Source organism: Battus philenor, unplaced genomic scaffold (genome assembly GCF_028537555.1).
Source record: "Battus philenor isolate CCGP_79_NKW_IND1 unplaced genomic scaffold, ilBatPhil1.0.hap1 SCAF_2, whole genome shotgun sequence".
NCBI classification, from domain to species: domain Eukaryota; kingdom Metazoa; phylum Arthropoda; class Insecta; order Lepidoptera; family Papilionidae; genus Battus; species Battus philenor.
Window position 1 is genome coordinate 12,378,904 of NW_027181682.1, and position 13,100 is coordinate 12,392,003.

The window sequence follows — 13,100 nt, forward strand, 5'->3', positions numbered from 1 at the left end:
TGTATATAGGCACAATTATTTACATTTTAATACATACAGGCGAAGGTTTTTTCATGCTAAAACACTAGGATAGTTGTAGACCTTTTTAATTACATTCCTTTCTTGTAGGCACCTTTGCCGTATTATGTAGTTTGAAAAACTGTTGCAAAGAGATGACAGAGAGCGTCACACCAAATGTAGATTGATTGATTGACTTTGCATTTATTTAAATTACCGTGCGATTTATATTTGTCCTAATCAGTATCCGGACATATCGAAAGAAATTTAATGTTGAATTTAATGTAATGAAATGTATCTGTTGTGCAATAACTGCAATAACATCTTGGTGAACGAATAACCTTTTTATCTAAAAGGTTCATAAAAGTTGTTACTTTGTTTTATTACTATTATAGTCAAATGTTGAAATAAAAAAAACTTTTCAGGCAACAAAAGCATTAATGATAAAAGTTTTAAAGGGTTGTGCAAAATGACGTCATATGCACTTAGGTTTTGTGTCGGAAATTCTGTCAATACAAGGTCACAGTATAACATATATATATATATATATATATATATATATATATATATATATATATATATATATATATATATATATATATATATATATATATATATAACGTGTAAAAACTTGAGCCGTTACGGTGTTTTCTTTCAATATTACATAAAAAATCTTGCCTAATATCAAATTTGTAAGATCAGAGGCTATTTTTAATAATGAATTATTTATTTCAGGTTATTACCGTAGCGTAATATTTATATGATTCAAAACAGCGCCTTGTAATACGAGCATGTTATTAACAAAGGGGGAAACAATATAGCTTTGTTTAATGTTCTTAATTAAGAAAGAGCCCTTTATAGACATAACCCAGTAATCACGTCAGTGTGAGCAATATCAGTTTTAGAGAATATTATGTAATATATTTTCTTAATAATGGACCAAAGACAATCAATATGACTCCATATTGAAAGAATACCTAATGTGTAATGAAATTCGTTTGATTTTTTTCATTTACAGTCAAATAATGAGGTATCGGTAAATATTAACCATAAAACAGTTGCAAAAAACTTTATCAGTACATACATAACTGTTTTTTCGATTGAAATTGAAAAACAGTCAAAATGTATAGGCTATCCAATTTTCAAGTAAACACTACATTTATACGAACATCACATCTTTTCAGCATTTTTTTTCACTATTATAACACTTTTAATTGTTATTATTTTTATTTTATATACAGTATTTATTTTTTAAAGTAATTAAAATTAAAAATTAATGACTTAAAGTAGTTTCATTTATTTTTAAAGAAAAATAAACATTTTAAACAAATTTTGATGAGGTCTGAAGCCACTTATTATTATTTTTCCATTGTGTGCATTTTTGTGTAGTTTTAGTTATTTTATCACACATTTGAGTTTTAGAAATCAATATTATCTATAATATTTACATTGTTCAATTTATAAGCGATGGTCAAGAATTTCACAATATTACTTCGGTATCCTATAATTTACTCCTAACCCCTTCTCTGTATTGTTATATCTGGTATATAGGTTAAGTGAAGGTCGGTCATGCTTTGATCGTGGTAAATACAACAGACTTGCTTTATAATACACCTATTGTTATTTGTAGATAGCTTTTCAATATTCCTAGTACCTGAGCATAAGTTTCATATCAAAGAGACGGTGCGGACCTTTGTTTTACAAGGGTCGCTGATTTCGATATCAAATACCTTTATGCTTTTAAACTTAGATCGAGTCTTTGTTGTCTTTTTCTTTACCATTAGTTAATCTTGTTGATGTTATATAAGAGAAAATCTCAATGGGAAGACACTCGAATTTACTTTTAAAACTTTAACACAACTCCTTCTAATCACAACAACAATTGTCATCTTTCGAAATTTACCAGAGTTATTGAATTTTTTTAAATGCTGCGGCTAGAACTAAACACTCCCACATATAAGTCATATAAAGTATATTAACGGTGTAGTTAAGAGCAGTAAGTGTTAATGCTCTTATATTATGTTTTACTTTGAGTCGTATACTCTTAACGGAGAGGTAATTATCATAAGAGAACTCACTATTTGTCCCTCTATGTGGTCCCTTGCACTGTTAGATTAAGGGGCGATACAGTTAGCCCTTACTTGAACCGTCCATCACAAAGCTGGACAATATCTCAATCGTGAAGTATTTATTTTAATCTATACGAAAAATTTCTCCATAACGCGGTCATTTTCAGAATAAAGCGCCAGAAGTATGTTATGAATTAAAAGTGAATAATTGCTCAAAAGCATTGCTTGATATTGAGGTACTGAAGAATGGAAACATTAGAGTAGTGTTAATACAGAGTCTACGACATCAGCTACATTCTTCTCCAGAACCTCATTAACAATGTATCAATGCCATTTTATTCTATCTTTTTTTAAACTTTACCACGTTTCTCCATAGTAAAGCTACATTGGAATTATAATAAAGTGTAAGTAGTAATGTTGTGTATATTTTATAATCATAAATCTGTTTGTATACAAAGTAAATCACCTTGAGCTAGTTTACTTAAGAAACACGAAACATATTCCCCAATGACACAGTGAATCGCAAATTGGGGTAATGTATTCAGGGAAATCCTCGTTTAAGCTCGAGATTCGCCGCTTCGGTTACCTTAATACTTCAAGTTATAAAATTATTTACTTGGATTACGATGAAAGAAAATGAAAGAATATGTTTCTTTTGAAAGACTCGCGACAAAAATTTTCTTATTAAAAATTTTACTTAAGGAATATTGTACGTAGGAAATTGAATCCGTGGAAATAATTACAGACGTTACCTTTGAATACGTTTTAGATTTAGTCTCAGAACCGATTTATGTAAAAATCTTCGATGATGTATATTAAAGAGTTGCTTTAAGTTTGCAGGCATAAATGAGTACAAGTCAAACAGAGGTACTCAAATAATTTATGGAAATAAACCGAAAACTTAAAAAAAGAACGCCTTTAATTTTTTTTTATTTGATTAACCTTTGTTGAAGGCAGCAAACTTAATAAACGTATTACAATGGAATAAATGGCTAAATAAATAAATAAACCTGAAATGTAACTATGATAGATAATATAAATCTCCGTCGTAGATAACGTTTTTTGTTCGTTTTTAGTTCATTAGCTACGACTATGTTTCAAATATAAACATGGATTAAATTTTACTCGTCTTTGATATGCTATTCATACGAGCTACAATTTGATTTATTCGTGGATTTAAGCTGCGGCTATATTATATATAAGTATATTTTCTAGTTTTATTAATATTCATAATTAAGAACTTCGTATAGTTTAAAGGATAAAATAATCCTGATTTGTGGTTTATAAAGTGCTTTCCGATTAATTACCAATTTCTCAACTATAAACCGCAGAGCCGCTAATGATAACGTCGCAACTGCCAATTCGACAATCAGAGAGTAAGCTTCGAGAGTTTTCGGTACAACCGAAGCAAGTTAGCAGCCGCAGTAATTAACAACTGGAAATCGTTTGCCGGTAAAATGTTTATGTATTTCCGTTGAAATATACTTGATAATTTACAGCTGCAGCGGGAGCCTACAGTCGTGGGTAAAATTTTAGTATTCAGCATATTAATCAGCATCACTAACATTTCAGCCGTATGGCGTCCATAGACATGCAGCGATTTCCTATGATCTTCACAAAGTCGTCCGTTCAACGTGTAGAAAGACTCTAGAGCCTTAAGGCTCCGGCGGCCATCTGATCTGAGTGCTATAAGACCTGACCATTGCCACTTCAACTTGTGAATCCACAGAACTATGTTGGGTACTTTCGTTGGCCTATGGATCTGTTCATTAATGTTTGATCTTGAAGCTACATTCTAAGCATAGCCCCCTCTATGTCTCGTTGACAAATTATACGTCTCACGTGAGTTTATTTTAGTAAATTAGACAAAAATATTCATAGTTTGTTAGCACACATGTTACAACAAAATTGCAAACATCCAATGATCAGTTAGCCGGTAACGAATGTTGATTCTGACATTGATGGAACGTTGCGGATCGTTTTGTTTTCTACAAACATTGATTCTACCAATCCGAAAATAGTAATTACTGTAGCGTACTTCAAATAACCCAGTATTCTGAAAAATATGAAAACTACATTCGAAAAGACGACATTTTTGTATTTACTCGCTTTAGATGAATGTATGCAATCTATACCCTTTATGGATACAAACGTGAATAAAATGAATAGTTTTTGTTTCACCTTATTTCTAAAACTATTGTACTTTTTACTTTGATCCGAAAATTGTACCCTGACCGAAATATTAGAACTAGGTCAGTGTATCTATTCTGTCACAGTTTTCAAGCAAGCCATTAGGCCGCTATTCTAGCTTGACAACGCCGCTGCGAAGATTTATTGTGCCTAAAATGGAACGTTGTACGTCATATAGGTAACACCATAAATACATCAAAATTAACATATGGTTTATTTATAAAAATATATTTTTTAAAACATTTCATAAACTTGTTACTTATTCATTAATAATAAATATGAATTTATATATCTAAAAAACTACACTGTCTTTCATAACACTAGGTAAATTAAACGACAATAAAAAACTATTGGTTAAAAATCAATGTGGTGTTTAAAATTTGGAAGTGAATACACGAAGAATAATGATGTTTATAAACACTGGTATTATTATCACAATTATTCATAACATTTTTACGTTTATTTTTTTGTTATTAATAAAAAATGGATTTGATATTAACGAAAAAGAAAATGACAACGAAGAAATAACAATAAAAAACGTAACAATTTAATGAGGCAAAGGAAAATTCGACTGAGTAATAACTAACTGTTTTTCCTTCACTGATGTACTCGCAAAATACTTTATATTAAATATACTAAAAAGTATAAGGCGTTTTTAATTACAGTAATTGGTGATTAGATGCTTTTAATTTGTGTAATTAATTTTGTCAGTGTTCTTTATTTGAAAAGAAATGGGAAACAGTTTTTATAACAGTGTATTAACGAAATATTTATATTTCCAACCTGTGCGGTTGATGTAGTGTAAGATAGCACGAATCAATACCACAGCTATTTCTTCAGCCAAATATAGATGTACTTAATTTTGCGTTCAGTTTTAAAGTGTAATATTGATAGCGTCAGGTATAATCTGGTCTGGTATATATGATAATATTAAGGCACTTATGAAACACACGAAGGATTACTTACGGTGATATCAATCAAAAAAAAACAATGGATTAGCTAACTACTTTAAATGGTAAAAAAAAATTAATAATTGTGTATGTTTTCCCTATAACATATAAACACAATAGATGTCTTATACGTAGAAATTATTTTCTTTTTGATTTGTTATGAAATAGTTATTATTTATTTACGCTCCCTGTAACTTATGTACGTATGTGTTTAAAGTATGTAAGTATTAATTAATATTAATTTATTTAATTCCTTTACAATGTTTGCAAAACCAACAGACGTACTTTGTACGGTCTCGAAATTTTACTTGTAAGATAATCACAGTCAAAATTAATAACGATTAACTAATTTTAGCTATACTTTGGTATTTTTGAATCTCTTAATAACAGATTTCAGAACGCAAAAGTAAGTAAAAATTGCAAGTACTATTTTTCTTCTTCTTTTAGCCGATTGCAAAGAATAGGCCATCATAATCATCATTTCAGCCGTAGGAACTCTACAGCTGGACATAGTGTTTAATCGGGCAGCTGTGTACCGTATTACAATAAACTCTCGTGTAACGTCATACTAGTTTTTACACAAAAAAATTGTGAAATGTCCTGAATTATAGTGTATTGGGTTTTTTCTTTCTTTTTATTTTAAGTTGACACATGTCCTTATAGACGAAGCCATATTGATTCTATTTTTTTTAATAAAATCGGGCTTTTCGGGCTTTCTCTTCATGACGTATACAAGTGATTACTGTAAATGTGCCTAAATAGATAATAACATAAAAAAAATAATAACGCTACGAAGCAAACTGGTCATGGTGAAGCGATCTACGCCTCCGCCACCTAAACGTCTCCTAGAAGTCATAATAGCGCAATTGTCGGTCAGCGGACACTTTGTGTGTGTTATATAATTATGGTCTTAACAGTTTTAGTACAGCTTTTATAGATACCGTATGAAATATTCTGCAAATAAACAATAAATTGCTTAGTTTATAATCAAAGTATATTTCATGCGTTTATAAACAATAAATATGAGTTTATTAGTACAGTGAGAATTGAAATCCAAAAACAGAAGTCGTTTTAAATATTATATTGTGCAATTTATATATGTGGAATTTATAATCTAAATGCATTGAAAAATAACTTTCCAATATTTAATATAAAAATAATGTTGAGTATAGATCATAAATAAACACTGTTATCAGTTTGAAAAATTTATCAATATCTGAGCGTAATAAATTTCGTTCCTTTTAACGAAACCATCGCAAAGAATAAATATATTTCGAAATGATATTCCGACTGTGTGACAAATGTGGTTTTCACTTTGAACTGCCATACATCTTATCGTTTTTATCGCGAATTGAATATTTCAGGTATATTTTAATCGTAATGGACTTCGCGAAAGTACTAGAAATTCACATTTACTATTTAAACCATCAGAATATAACAAGTTAGATGAAACGATATAGAAAATAGTCGACCATTATTTTAAATAAATCTATGAACAGAAAAAAATGTTTGTTAGATTTCAATGTTAGATTTAATTGTTAGATTAAAATGATTTTCTCAGATCGAATCAGAAGTAAGGAGATACATAGACGTACTAAAATAAAACCAACCGACATAGTCTGCAGACATAGCCTGAATCCATTAAATACTGAAGTTACAATGTTTGTCAAAAAGTTTAGAGCATTATACAAAATATCCCAGCGCAAAAAATCTCACTAAGATCAAGATAAAAACCCAAAAATTCTACTTAATAACAAAACGCAGCAAAAACATAAAGCACAAATAACATAAAGCAGACGATAAGGGAATTTCTTCTTCCTTTATTAAATATTTAGAAAAGTTCAACGTCCTTATGTAGAGACACTCTGTTTACAAAAACGAAAGTTACGCTATAAATTTTTTGTGCAAGCGGATTCACCGGAGTACCCGAGAAGAGCATCGAATTTAACATGCAAAACTGAAGTCATATTCTCTTTGTCAGCTTAGCTTTTATACCATACTGTTTCGTATTATATTCAATTGAAATTACCTAACCAAAGATGTCAATACATTCAAATCAAAGTCGTTTTATTTACCATGATTATTGTTTACAAAATGAATCCTAAAGAAAATAAGATATTATTACCACGTACGTATAGGCGTTGTTTACATATTAATATAAATTATATAATAAAAATATTGATGAATTTTTACCAGATAATAAAACGAGCAAAGCGTTTTTATAATGGTAAGTGAAACCGTGTCTGAACATAATATCAAAAATATTTATTTTGTCGACAAACAGATCAATAGAATGACATTTCGGCATCGGAAATTAGGTCGTACAAATTTTGACACGGCTCCAGATTTTTTGCTTCTCTGGCGAGGACCTCAATAGCTGTGACATGGTCGACTATGGTGAAGTTACTGGCCCGGGGCGGCCATTCTCTGCGGATATGATTTTATTAACAGGATAGACAAAAAACAAATCCGTCAAATGAAGGCTATGGCTATGGCTATTTGTTCCCTATCTTCGTCCACTTTGGTGACGGACTTAAAGAAGTCCATTTTCTACTAAGGTTCATCTCTGTCGGGGCTACAGGTATGTGAAATGGGTATTTGCCTCACGGGAAACAACGAAAAAATTTATAAATTGATAACAGAAATGGTAAAGCATTATTTTATAATGTTTTAATGAAACTATTGACGTGTTATTAAACACTAAACTTCATTATTCTTCTATCTGTCGACCAGATATCTTTCGGCAAGCTGACGGTAGGAATAATATGAGATTTTGAATTAATAATTTCTATGATACACCGTTCTTGCTCATTTCAACATGATAAACAAGATAACAGATACTTTTAAGAGAACGGAAAAGACATGCTAGTAATATAGCTTACCTTTGACAGGGCAGGGATGAACAATATTTTGATTTATAACACCCTGCAACAAATCAAACGAGATATATATGTAACGGAAAAATATAATATGACGTGTAACATAAACAAACGTAATGAGCATAACTTGTAACAAATCTTTACGCAAATATAAGCATAATATTTGTATTTTACTGAATATTGCGATTTTGTTTGTGATTAATACACAACTTTCTTTGTTGTTCATACACGAGTCAATACACAGGGAAAATATATTACAAAAAAGAAATTTTATTATGTTATGCCTTAAAAAGAAATACCACAAACAGATCGACGGACAAAATGTTTTTCTTTTATGTTAGTGAACTGAATAGTTATAATACTAATTATGTATGTTTTAACATAAACTACGTATATTGTGGTAAAATATTCAAATAAATATTTTGGAACACTTTCACATAAAAATATGAAAACACAAAATTAAAAAATCTTCACATTAAAAAACCTTTTTCTCGTAAGCATTATTACAACGTCAATAAAGTTTGTTTGAAAGGAATTTCTTGTACCGATGACGACCCTCTTCAATATTACCCGTCGACGATGAAATAATAACACACTTTGAATACTTCATAAAAACTGTCATAATTAAAATTGTTTTTTGCTTTATGTAAGTTAATAAAAAATTTCTAAAATATCTAGTTTTTCTTCTAACAAATTTAATTATTTAATTTGAGATAGCAGTTTTAATAGACACCCGAATGAACGTAGAAATGGTTATAACACTGGGGAATTAAAAATAGATCGGTCAGGGTAGGAACTAAAATGCAAAAGTAATTTGATTCAGATTTTTTTTATAACAAATTGAAATTCGTTTGTTATTTCCCTAGGGACAAAGGCGAGGTTTCTACAACTTAGGCAAATATCTTTGAAGAACTTTGAATTAATTTTAAGATTTATTTATAAGTAAATAAAACTTCGTTTATAGAGAAGTAAATAATGTTTATAACAATTTACCTGCATATTTACAGCCTTTTAATAAAGAAGTTTCAAATCGTTTTTAAGTACACAAAGATTTTTAGCGAGCTTCAATATTGATGAACGAAAACTTTGTTTTGTCTGACACAACTCTATTTGAACCTACTTAAAAAAAAAGAGATCCTATGTTCTATATACCGACAGTTTCAGCAGGATTTAGGAGGCATGGCGCTAAGGACGCTTAGCCTAATTCCCTTTACATTAATTGCGCTCGAGGGTTCCCTATGGAACCTCGGCTCGGGCAAATATAATATTTCTTTCACTGCATTTGGAACACTTCAAGCGTTAATATAGCTTTGGTAGATGCTGCATGGAGTGATTGCTGCGAACTTAGGCTTAGGATGTTACTTAATTGCGTTTTTCATTCCTTTTTGGTACTTTGGTACATTTGAAACTCGGCTCTACCGATTGCTATATATTGATTATCTTAATAACTTCTAAAGCTAACATTACTATCACTTCGAAAAAGACTAGGAGAAGTAATAGAAGAAATACCAACAACTTCTATCGTTAACAGAAGATAACCTGCCTAGAATGTGGCGACATTACGAGTATGCAGTAGACCGCCGTCGCTAGCGAAGGCCGCGTGTGATCTGTCTACGAAGCTATTTACTTTGATTCTGTTAGAATTAAAGTTCTAGTATCTATAGGGTGTACTTGAATTGGTCATTTAATTACATTGTTCGCGTAAATTGAGTGGTTGTACATATAATAAGAGGGTGGCTGTGGTTGAGGGCAGAGTACCGATGTGATGCCTATTTCCAGAATTCTAAGGTTCTTTTAAATATCTAGTAATAAAAATAATCTGTTACAATTTTTTTTATCGTGTTGTACAATATCTGTTGAGTATGCATGTATACATTTTTAAATATTTCCGTCAAAATAGAACATTGTTGTTACACGGACTGAATGTACTGAATAGCAAACGAGTCGATATATATATTATAGTCTATTTAACAGTGTCCATAACACAGTGCTTTAGAAAACTTCGTCGTCGTTTCAACCTATATATGCCCACTGCATGTCGTAGGACATGCCAAAAGGATCAAGTTTTACAGGGCGATTGGAAATAAGTAAAAGCTTAAAATTTTTTTGCTGACAAATGAGCCATAAATTTATTATTTAAATCTTTTACACCAACCAATCACCCCAAGTGTTTACGCCGTTTACTTCCAAACTAAAGTTAGCGAATCTGAGATTATACATACCTTAAGTTGAGTTTTCATACTACATAATATTCAAGTTGTTAAGTTAGTAGTTTGTTTACTTTTCTACTGAGATAGCTTCTTTATAGCTGGTTGTACGTATTATAACATAAACATACATATAAATGAGGTGAGTGTAACTAAATTTATGCGGTGAGCGACCCTCGTCAAAATCATGTCGTCTACATTAATCGCATATTCAAAATGTTTTGCATAACCAGAGACGTGTGATTTAGGAATAATTTGACATTAAGATAAAGATTCAATATACAACATTCATAAGAATATAATACTGTGATATAACCTAGATTTATTTTATTTATGATTATTATTGAATTACACGTACTGTCAAATGTTCTAAAGGAAGTGACGTATCGTGTACAGGAGAAGAAATTACGATCTATGCTATATTCACCAAAGAAAATTTAACCATGTGATTGAAAATAGTCGTAAAAGCGATAAAGGGGTGAATGTATGGCTATAAATTATAGTACAAAATCTGCGGGGGCAGATAATAAAAAAAAATTAATATCTAATTAACCGAATCTTGCCCATTTTTTTTTGACTTTACATATTAAGTGACTGTAAATGATCTATACAATCACCTCTTGCGTCTATCTATATGCCTTTCAACCACACTTTGGTAGCACGAAAAACGGTCTGATGAAATTACTAATCGTCAACAATTACAAACTTACTTGACTTATAAAAAAACCTTTACAAAAAAATTCTTTTTGAAAAGGTGCGCAAGAAATAATTTAATTTTTATTATCTGTAATCAAAAAATCTTCATTTTCTGATTCAATATTCGTTTCTGGGTTATATTAATAAGTATTATTGATTCTATGACCTCTACAAAATGTTTTGGTTATACGTATATGTGTATATATAAATAACAGAAATTAGTCCATAAATACGCCAAGACAATACAAACAATAAGCCAATAAAAACAATCGAGACATAGATGTCGTATTTTTTTACATGTTGCCTTCATGTAAACACATCCTTAGCTTATTATAGCTTATTAATGAGATATGTAGTACATTTTATAGTATTACCTTTTTCCAACAATTACAATATTAAATGATTACCGCGATCATAATTCGCTCGGGACAACATCATAACAAAGTTTTTCATATAAGAAAGACAATTTTGGATGTACACTGCCTAAATGAGAGAAATATAAATAGTCAAGGAAATCCAGGTTTAATAGGGCCTGGAATTTAAATAATGAATCTTCAGTAAGGTTTTCTTACAAAAATCTCCATAAAATTAGTAAAAAGGTCATCTCAAAGATTATAAAATAATTTCATCTAGTTTGGCGATGTTTCGAGCATCATTGGTGATAAAATCCGCTTGCGAGCAGGCGATCTGCAACTTGCAACTTACGTACTAAAAGGAGAACTTTGCAAATCTGTACCTAATACTTAGTATAGAAAATAACTTTTGCCTTTTTTTAAACGATTACTAGTTCGCTTTTGACCACCAACTCGCCCGTTTGAAAGCGACAATGTGGTCGAAGGTGATGCACGCAGACTCAATAAGTGTCTGTTAACTCTGACCTTGAAGAGACATTCTGCACCATACCAGGTGTGATTCTTGGGTATGAGACCAACAATAAAGATTGATTACGAACATAAAGATCTGCACACATTGGAAGAGCGGTATAAAATTACAACAATAATTATGACGCAAGAAACTGAAATAGAAACGGAAATATTATTTGTGTAGTTGTTTCTTGAACATAAAACTTTTGAAAGTGTTTACAAAGTAGGTCGTGCACAAGCCAAGTATTCTCAGTTGTGAAGTATAAGAGGCTTTACGGACTCCTAGCCTGAACTTTGATGTTTAACCTAACTAATAAATACTTATTTAATATGACTACATAAAATGTAAATTAATTAATATTTGTGTTTTCTAAGTTTATTCATCAATAGTAATATAAAAGTTTTTAAAATAATATCGAGAAAAAAATTTGATGTGATTATAAAAATATTCCATTTTTACCCACTGTTAGTACTAAAAATGTATTTATTACAGTCATTATTTTTAAACACGCATGTAAATGAATATACAGAGTAACTAACTATGCAAAGGCTTCAAAACAGTAAATTTAAAGCTTTTACACCAATATCCGATCTTTCTGTATAAGTTATCACTCTGAAATATGCTACATATTTTCTTTTTCGTTTCTGACATGTCAACCACATCTTGCAGCGCAAGGTCTGCCAGAATAGCTCGTAAACAATGATTAATTTTAATAAATAGTTATCTGAATTTTATCATTGCATTCCTAATTATTTGTAAATAATTTTTGGACAGGTTGTTTCATTCATTATTTGCTTGCAAATGATTCTTTTCTCTTTGTCTTGTTCCAAAATATTCCTATCTTGGGCTTGCGTCGCAAACACGGCACGTTCAATAGTATTCATCAATTTTCTAAAGTTACTTTAAAAAAGCAACTTTTGCTTTTATTAAACCTTCATTCTGAAATAGCAAGTAGGATCGCCTTTATCGAGGTCACCGTTGTTTGCTACAGGCTTTATGAACCCTACCTTTGCTATATCAAATATTTACATGACAGATTCGGCACGCATTCGCCCGTAAAATGTGCCCCGAGCCAATAAAGATATCGCAACAAGTCTCGTGTAAGTAATATTGTAGCTGAAATATAGTACAACTTTCACACTTGCCGACTTTCAAATCTTGTATAAAATACTGTCGCTTCAAAAACGTTTATTACTAAGCAGCCATATTAAAAATTGTTAAAATAAAAGTTTTACCCAACGTGAAAAT